The following is a 9,920-nucleotide window of genomic DNA, read 5'->3' on the forward strand; positions in this document are numbered from 1 at the left end:
CCCGGGAGAAGTCGCGGTAGAAGAGCAGTGCACGCAGCTTCACCACATCCCACCACCGTCTTGCTGAGTGAAAGGCATGCCGCTGCCCCCTCCAGGCCAGCCAGAACACCCGGAAGGATGCCACGAAGCCCACATCCTCCAGCAAGCTGTTGTTAAAATGCCAATAGGCCGGCCCTGGCCTCTTCGAACTGAGAGAGGCCGTCACGGTCACCAGGTGGTGATCCGAGAACGGGGCCGGCTGGATGCCGGAGGCATGGGCCCATGCCAGATGGAAACATGAAAAATAAAAGCAGTCCAACTGGGAGTGGCACGACCGATCATCCTCCACCTGGACATAGGTGAAGGTAGTGTTGTCGTCCGGGTGGTGGTAGCGCCAGACGTCCACCAGGGAGTGATGGCCCACAAACTCCCTGAGGATGCCCGCGGCTGCCTGGGATTTCTCGACTCCTGAGTGATCCTGGTCCTCGAGGGTGGTGTTGAAGTCCCTGTCCAGGACCAGGCACTCGTGAGTATCCAGGGTGCCGAGGAAGGCCGACGCTTGCTGATAGAAACGCACTAGTTCCGGGCCCGTGTTCGGGGCATAGACGTTGATCAGGTTTAATGTCAGCCCCTCCACACAGGCTCGAACGTGCAGCAGGCAGCCTGGCACAAGCTCAGTGAGCTCCAGCACCTTCGGCCGTAGCTCGGGGGAGAACAGGGTGGCCGCCCCGGCCAATTGGGTGCCAAGGTGGCTAAAATATACCCCGTCTCCCCACTCCAGCTGCCAGCTAGCCTTGACAGCTGGAGCCATGTGGGTCTCCTGCAGGAAGATTATAGATTACCCCCCTCCTGAAGGAAGGAGAGCACCTGGCTCCTGCGGAGACCCACCCTACAGCCCCGGGTGTTTAATGTGGCAAAGATGACAGCTTTCATAGGGAGGGCTGGGGCGGATCCTCACGGGCAGGGTGATCGACAGCCTCCAGTGGGCCCCGCAACAACCCATGTTCGACCCCAAAGGTCATGAGGGAGTTGCGGAACTTGCGGGTCCTCTGGTAGGCCGTGATGTCCTGTCTTCTGGTCCCTCTCCCCTCCCCCAATAGGGCTCTCATGGCCTGGAGGATGTGATGGAAGTCCCCCCAGCGCTGGAGAGCGAGCTGCACCTTGCCCTTTGAGCCACAGGTGTCCTTCAGGAAGCGGCGCAGCTCATCCCTCAGCGTGGAGGGGGATGCAGCAGCCAATCTGCTGCCGTCCTTCGGTGGGGGACTCAACAAGGAGAGCAGGATTGCCTCTGTCTGCTGCCATGCTCCTATGGCCGGCACTCCTGCTGGGCTCCGTCCAGGGGTGCAGCGGAAGATGTAGCCACCCCGGCCCCCCACAGCATCTTTCGGGGGGCCTCCTCTCCCTCCTCATCAGAGGGGAGGGATCGAGGCCACAATTTGCAGGTGCTGCGCTTCCCCTGGATGAGTACCCAGCCCTCCAAGGTGGAAGTGGAGGGCCGGTCAGCGGGGGCAGGGCCAGGGAGCAAGGGCGATGGTTTCGGGGCTCGGGGCGGCAAGGGCAGGACAGTGAGGGGAAGGCAAACCTCCCACTGGAGCGCCCCCCCCCCAACCGGCAGGGGTCTCGCTGCCCTCTCCTCCATGGGCCCCGCCGAACTGCAACCAATGGAGGCGAGGCCTGCCCGCTCGGCTGTCCCCTGCGGCAGGAGGAGGAGGGGTGGCGGCAGTGGTAGCCGATGACAAGGCCAGCACCCTCCTGGGTCTCGGGGGTCCCGGATGCCCCTCCGTGCCAGGCCAGGGGACAGTCCCTCCGGACATGCCCCGTCACCCGGCAGAGGAAGCACTGGACCTCCCCCATCGTATAATGGACCCTGGTAGGGCACCAGGAAGGACCCCTCGAGAGCTACTCCGTCACACGCCACCGGTGGTAGTTGGATCTGGACCTGCTGGTGGAGGGACAGGACGTGACGGAGGGTGGGGTCCTTACAGCTCAGCGGGAGAGGGTTGATGACGGAAATGGGCTTCCCCAGGGTGGAGAGGGCAGGCAACAGGGCAGCGCTGGGAAGCAAGGATGGGACGGAGGTTAACACCACCCATACGCCCAGGTCCTCCAGGAGTTCCAAGGGAACAAACACGCCCCTACCACCAGGCCCTTCTCCACCGCCTCCTGCGTGGTGGCCTCCAATGCCAGGAAGAATACAACCTTCTGTACATTTTGGAGGCCGCCACGATGGCCGTGGTCCCCACCACCCTCGCCAGTGCCCGCACATATGTTTCGACGTGGGGCGAGGCGGGCACCAGGAGGCAGTGGATGCCGTGCTTCCTGGTCATCGAGGGGAAGGGGTCCCAGCCGCTAGGGATGGTACTGGAGGCAGCAGTCGGGGCGGATGGTGTGGTGGGGCATGGAGGGGCGGCAGCTACCTGGGCGTATGCTCCGGGGGCTTGAGATGGAATGCCTCCAGAGCTGGTGGAAGGAACGGCAGGGGAAGGAAGGGCCACGGCAGGTGTCGGGACCACGGCAGAGAGGGTGGCCCCGCCAGCGGCAGGTTTTGGTTTCCGGGTGGGGCCTTTGCCCTTTTTATTCCCCTGGCCCTTTTTGCCAATGGAAGGGGCTGCCATGGCAGCGGCGGAGTTGGGGCTAGGGGTGTCTGAGAGGCCAGCCGCTGGGGCGGGCAGGGGCGGTGGCAAGGGGGGAACCACAGGGTCAGCAGAGGCAGGGACAAAGCAGGGGTGGAGGTCGAAGCAGGGGTTGGGACAGAGGCAGGAGCAGGGTCCTCCTCTACAGTGGCAAGAGGAGTCCCCAATATGCAGGTCAGGTGACGGGCAGCCACTTCTCCCTGCTAGGCAACACGCAGGGGAGGAGGGTCCAGCAGGTGGGGCAGGGGGGATGGGGGAGAGGGAACCGGGCTAACCACTCCTTCCTGCTAAGCTGTGTACAGAGAAGGAGGGCACCAGTAAGCAGGTAACTACAGGGGGAACTGGGGGAAAGGGAAGAAGCAACTGCTCCTCCCCGCTAGGCTGCAGGCAGGGGAGGACGCCGGCGGTGGGGTATGCAGTGGCAAAAGGGGGGCACAGGTACTGGGTAGGGATACCGGCTCCTCCAGCTGCACTGGGAAGGGAAGGGACTACAATATCAGTGGGGAGGCTGTGAACAGTGGTGGGGGCAAAACTAAAAGGGGACACAAGCGCTTATGGAGGGGTCATGGGCACACAGGTAAGAAGGACCGAACTGGAAGGGAACAAGGGAGGGCAGAAAAAGAAAGATGCCAGGAAAATCACAGGTAGGAGCTTCCAGGGTAAGGGTGGGACAGGCAACCAAACCAAAGCCCATAGTTTGGAGCAGGGCAGGTAACAAATACTGAAGGGCTGGGGCAGGGTTGGCAAACCAACAGAAGGGGAAACCCCTTAATGGTCAAAGCAGGTGGTGGACGGGGCAGGCTGGAGGGGTGGAGGGGCAAACTAACACAGGGGCAGCAGGGGGAACAGCAGGGAGGGGGCCCCACCAGCCAAATGCAGCTGGGGGGTATGGTAAGTCCAAGGTGGGGAGGCATGTGCGCCCACATGCGCTTGTGTAGCTCAGTCCTTGCTGCTCACTGCTGAACATAGTCCCAGGTGGTGAAAGGGGAGAACAAACAGCCATGTTGAGGGGTGAAGAGCAGGTCCAGGTGGTATGTGGGGTGCTGGAGGGGGCAGCGGTGGTAGGGGGAGCAGATGGCCGAGGGGGAGGGCTCCGCGCCTCTCCCCTGTGCTCCCCTCGACAGCAACAGGAGTCACCACCACCCCAGGAGCAGAGATGTTAAGAGTCACTCAGTTTGTAAACAAACCCCTCGGTAGGAATCCTGCTCTTCTGTCTCCTTGATGGTGGCAGCGGCTCCGACACAGCAGCAGCGAGCAGCATTCAGCTGGTCAGGCAGGAGGAACCCCTAGGTGGTGGTGGGGCCCGTGCGTCTCCCTCCAGAGGTGTGTGTGGGGGGGCAGGCTGGCAAGGCACCCCCACTCAGCAGCAACAGCAGCGGTAGTCCAGGGAGGAAAACTCCAGCCAGCAGAAGCAGCAGCAGCCCAGGAAGGGAGGGAGGGCTCCAGCCAGCAGCAACAGCCCAGGAAAGGAGGGAGCTCCAGCCAACGGCAGCAGCCCAGAGCAGCCAGAAAGGGAGAGCTCCAGCCAGCAGGGCAGCCTAAGTGGACTGACCTCTCCCTGAGAGTGTGCGCTGCAGCAGGCCAGTGCACCCACACAGACAGGCAGCCAATTAGAGAAGGACTTATTGGGAGCCAATCAGGACCCAGATTGGAGACAGCCAATCAAGTCCAGGCTCAACCCTAGAAAAAGGCTGCTCAGGGAAAGGAGAGTCAATCTGTCCCAGGCCTTCAACAGGGGAAGGTCAGTCTCCAGAGCTGGGAGACTTGCACTGTGGACAGTGCAGTGCTGGCCAGCCTCGGGGAGCAGAAGGGAAGGGCCTAGCGGGTGCAAGGGACTGTAGGGGCAGCGGCCCAGGGAAGTGGACAAGGAGAGAGAAGGAGGACAGCAAGACTGACACCAGACGGTCTCTGGGCTGGGACCCAGAGTAGAGGGCTGGCCTGGGTCCCTCCCTTTCTCCCTTGCAGTACACCTAGCCATCCATCATAGGGAGCGGCCGTCATAGACTATGCCAGATCCCTGACAAGAGGGATTAGACTTTGGGGGTGTGGTTGGACAAGAGACTGGGGTGTGGGAAGACTACTGATCACCCCGCCCCCGGAAGGGAGTGTGGATGGATTGAGGGACACTGCTGGAGGGCAGTGGTCTGGAAGAGGACGCCGCAAGCTGGAGAGCGATGCGGGCTCAGACGCCAACCAAGGGCGAGACAGCAGTTGGGACACCACCAGGAGAGGGTGCTCCACGGGACTGAGCTAATTCCTGGAGATGACCAGCAGGAGGCACTGGGTGGTGAGTCCGAACACTGTCACAAAGCCCAATTAGTGATGTGACTGATCAGACCCCATCTTGATCTGCTATCATATCTCACCTACACACTGGGGTTTAAAAATGATTCTTCAAAGCAGCATTGCCCTGATGGCTATGGCCAGAATCATGTTATGTCTTAGGATGAGTCAAAATCAATGAGTCCATAAACTCAAATCTTGGACTGAGATTTTTCAATAACATCTAGTTTCCTTAAGCACGGCTCTTCTGTTAGGCTTTATGGGAGTTAATCTAATAATAGATCTTGGTAAATTCAGAATTTTAGGGTCCTACAGGAAAAGGAATGAACATTTTCACCCCCATAGGAGATCAGTTTATGTCATGAATTATGAATTGGAGTCCGTTCTTCCTTACTTCATGTACTGATAATGATGATGGTGGTGACATGATGAGGCACTGGCAATGCCTTTTCTGTTTCAGATTCGCATTTCCTGTGTTAACTCTGAAGCAATAATAACATACAGCTCTCTTGAGGTTGGATTTTAGGAAAGGGCAAAACCAGGCTGATGTGCAACCCTAACTGAGGAATGACTCTCCGCACTGCGTAACGACTGAGGGCTGATAATACAGGAATGAGCAGGGCACTGGGGAAGAAAGATGCTGCCCCTGAACTGAGAAACAATCTATCATGTTCTACATGTGATCTAGGCTAGTAACATTTTAGCACCAATTGTCTCCCATGGGGACTCACACTGAGCCAGATCCCCCGTTGATGTCAATTGGCCATAGCTCAATTGGAGTCAATGGGCTAGATCCCCAGTTGAGGACCTTTTACAAGACATGCACCTAAATTTCCTCAATGTTAAATGTTGCTATTAACTCCGATTGGCTCTGTTGTGGAATGGTGAGGTGGAAACTGCTAATATTAGAGAAACTTGTATGCAGTTCTGTTGTAGCCATGTTGGCAGGGCCGGCTTTAGGCCGATTCCCCCGATTCCCCAAAATCAGGCCCTGCAGGTAAGAGGGCCCCGCGTCTTAGGCTCACCTGGCGGTGGTCCACTCCGGCGGCATTTCGGCAGTGGGGGGTGTCTGCTCTGGGGTCTTCAGCAGCATTTTGGCAACGGGGGGTCCTTCAGTGCCACGGAAGATGCGGCACAGACCTGCTGCCGCCGAAGACCCGGACCACAGAATCGAGCCCCACAGGTTCTAAAGCTGCCCTGCATGTTTTGCTGTCACCACTCCCAAGTACTAACTCCCTTCCCTGGGTAGCCTTGAGAGACTTCTTCACCAATTTTCTGGTGAACACCGATCCAAACCCTTGGATCTTAACACAAAGAGAATTTAACCATCCCCCCTCCTTTCCCCCACCAATTCCTGGTGAGTCCAGATCCAATCCCCTTGGATCTTAAAACAAGGAAAAATCAATTAGGTTCTTAAAAAGAAGGCTTTTAATTAAAGAAAGAAAGGTAAAAATCATCTCTGTAAAATCAGGATGGAAATAACTTTACAGGGTAATCAGATTCAACGAGCCCAGCGGAACCCCCTCTAGCCTTAAGTTCAAAGTTACAGCAAACCGAGATAAACCCTCTAGCAAAAGGAACGTTTACAAGTTGAGAAAATAAAGATAAACCTAGCATGCCTTGCCTGGCTGTTACTCTCAAGTTTGAAATATGAGAGACTTGTTCAGAAGATTTGGAGAGCATGGATTGATGTCTGGTCCCTCTTAGTCCCAAGAGCGAACAACCCCCCCAAAACAAAGAGCATAAAGAAAAGCCTTCCCCCCCCCAAGATTTGAAAGCATCTTGTCCCCTTATTGGTCCTTTGGGTCAGGTGTCAGCCAGGTTACCTGAGCTTCTTAACCCTTTACGGGTAAAAGGATTTTGGAGTCTCTGACCAGGAGGGATTTTATAGTATTGTACACAGGAGGGTTGTTACCCTTCCCTTTATAGTTATGACAAGGTTATAAATTGTAAACAGGAACTTGAGTGCATGGAGTAATAAATACATGAAATATGGGCATTTTGCAGCCATTTGCCTCACCCAGGCAGTCAGGGAGTTGATTCATATCACAGACAATCACAAGCCATTGTTTCTGGGATCTGTCAACTCTGATGACAGAGTCTGCCTGGACAGTGAAAATGAATATTCAAGGCAAGGCTATGACTTTAAAAATTACTCAGGAGTCGGCTCCACAGTCGTTGCAGAATGGACTTACAATCACCTTCAACCCCTCCCAAAGATGAGGTTGTGATGGGTTTTCAGCCCTGGAGTGCAGTCTGGGAGCCGATGAACTGCTGTGCCCTCTAACTGTCCAGGTGGGCTGGCCACTGTCATATTGCTCTTTTGGTGACACAGAGACAGCCTTTCCCAGCCCTGTTATCACGCAGCATGACAGCAGATGGTGCCACAACCCAACTAAATTACGTGAGCACTTTACCTAAGCCACTCAAGGACAGACAGCCAATTTCACAGCTCCCCAGCCATGCACCCCCACTGGAGTATAAAGCCAGCATTATACCATTTTACACTGCACAGGGATCTGTACAACGTAAGCTCATTAATATAGTTTGCTTTCCCCTTGATGTAGTAAAGATATGCACAACAAGGCGAGATTTTCCCCAAACACTTCACTTGAAACACATTGGTCAAGAAAAAGCATAAAACAAGTTTATTAACTACAGAAAAATAGATTATAAGTGATAACCAACAGATCAAAACAGATTACCTAGCAAATAAACAGAAATACAAACTAAACATAACCTACTAGATGGATAGGGTTTGAATTAGCAATTTCTCACCCTAACTGATGATACAAGCCATCCTCCAAGTTTCCATATACAGGCTAGAAATCCCTTTAGCCTGGGAGCAGCAATTCCCCCAGTTCACTCTTTGTTCCTCAGATGTTTTCAGTAGTTCTCTTGTGTGGGGAGTGAGGCCAAGAGACGATGTTACAACCCACCTTACATAGCTTTTCCATAAGACAGGAACCTTTTTGTTTCAAACTCAGTTCCCAGTCCAATGTGTGGAAAAATACAGGTACCAAAATGGAGTTCAGTGTCAAGTGGTTTAGTCAAGTGGTTCAGTGTCAAGTGCCTTGCTGGCTCATAGCAGCCATTACTTACAGGCTGGCTGAAACATTTACAGGAAGGCTCAGCTCTTCCATGGTCCATTGTCTTTAATGCTTAGCCATCAGCACTGTCTAGCTTCTTCATTGTTGTACCTGAAGGGGTAGCTATGTGTGTTACCTAGAGTAAGCACATTTGAAATAGATACCTAGTCAATATTCATAACTTCAGATATAAAAATGACACATGCACATAAATAGGATACTCATACTCATTAAATCATAATTTTCCCATAGACACCTCACAAGACATGTCTTGTACAAGATGTATCATAATTATGTCATAATCATATCATAACCATACAACTATGATGAATATGAGGTGAGGTCACCTGACACAGCTCTGACTTGCCCTGGAGGTATTCTGAACTTCATGGACCTTTTGCAACAGAAACAACTTACAAAGACAGAAGCCTATGCATTCAGAGTGCATGTATTCAAGAATCAAAGACCAACAACCTTGTCAGATGCAGCAAGGCAGTCATGCCGGGCCTAGTGAGAAAGGTGGAAGAACTCAAGAGAGGATTTGATGATACTGGACTTTTTGAAAGGAAATACAGTATAAATCAAATTAAGAAACAATGCTGAATGAGACACTATACAAATATCTCTACCAGAGAGCTCTTGGAAGAAACTAGCTGCACATTTATGTGTATGCAGAGGACATCATTCCTTGGTCATAGTGGACTATTTTCCCAGGTATATAGAAAACATAGAATCATAGAAGTGTAGGACTGGAAAGGATCTCAAGAGGTCATCTGGTCCAGTCCCCTGCACTCATGGCAGGACTAAGTATGATCTGGACCATCCCCGACAGGTGTTTGTCTCACCTGCTCTTAAAAATCTACAATGATGGAAATTCCACAACCTCCTTGGTCAATTTATTTCAGTGTTTTTCCTAATGTCCAATCTAAACCACCATTACTTCAATTTAAGCTCAATGCTTCTTTTCCTGTTCTTAGAGGTTAAGGAGAACATTTTTTCTCCCTTCTCCTTGTAACAACCTTTTATTGATTTGAAAATTATCATGTCCCCCCTTTATCTTCTCTTCTCCAGACTAATAATAATGTACTGAAAGACATAACAAGTCACAGTGTAATCAGCAAACGGAAGTGCATTTTTGCTCACTTCAGTATCCCATAACGATAAGTGATGGACAATGGGCAATAATTCACCTCAAGACCTGCAATTCCACTTCTGCTTAGCAGAAGGGAGACAATATTGTTAAATAAATAAATATACAATGGTAATTACTAAGCACATCCTAGTTCCTTGGGATAAAAATTTCAGTTTGGTTTGTGTGTCTGTCTGTGTGTGATACAGAGAGAGAGAGAGAGTTCCTTTCATCCAAATATTTCAATTTTAAACTACAGATTAAATTTAATTTACATTCAGTTTCCTGTGCTTTCATTAAACTTCACAGCTTCAACACCCAGTCTGCCAGACCTGACTGATTTTAGCCATTGTTACTCATCCACTTTTTTGCCATTGAAGATAGGGTGACCAGATGTCCTGATTTTATAGGGACAGACCCAACTTTGGGTCCTTTTCTTATATAGGCTCCTATTACCCACCAGCCCGTCCCAATTTTTCACACTTGCTGTATGGTCACTGTAATTGAAGGTTATGGGACAACTGATATGAGTAAAGATTACAGAGCAGAGTCAGTCTCTGCAGGGTCATGCACTCCATGGGCTCTGTTACATTTCAGTCATTCAGAGCAATGACCTCAGACAGCAGGTAGCAGAAAGTCAATTCCTCTGGGTTGGGAGGTACATTGCATCAGGACAGTTGTTTGTACCGTCTGCACGGAAAACACAGAGCTAACTCCCCAGGCTCATCCCTTCAGAGATGGACTCAAGGGAGACAAAGCATGCCATGGAGAAGGATACAAGTCTGAGGAGACATCTGCACTTTGTAC

This window comes from Malaclemys terrapin, chromosome 12, assembly GCF_027887155.1.
Source record: "Malaclemys terrapin pileata isolate rMalTer1 chromosome 12, rMalTer1.hap1, whole genome shotgun sequence".
Classification (NCBI taxonomy): Eukaryota; Metazoa; Chordata; order Testudines; family Emydidae; genus Malaclemys; species Malaclemys terrapin.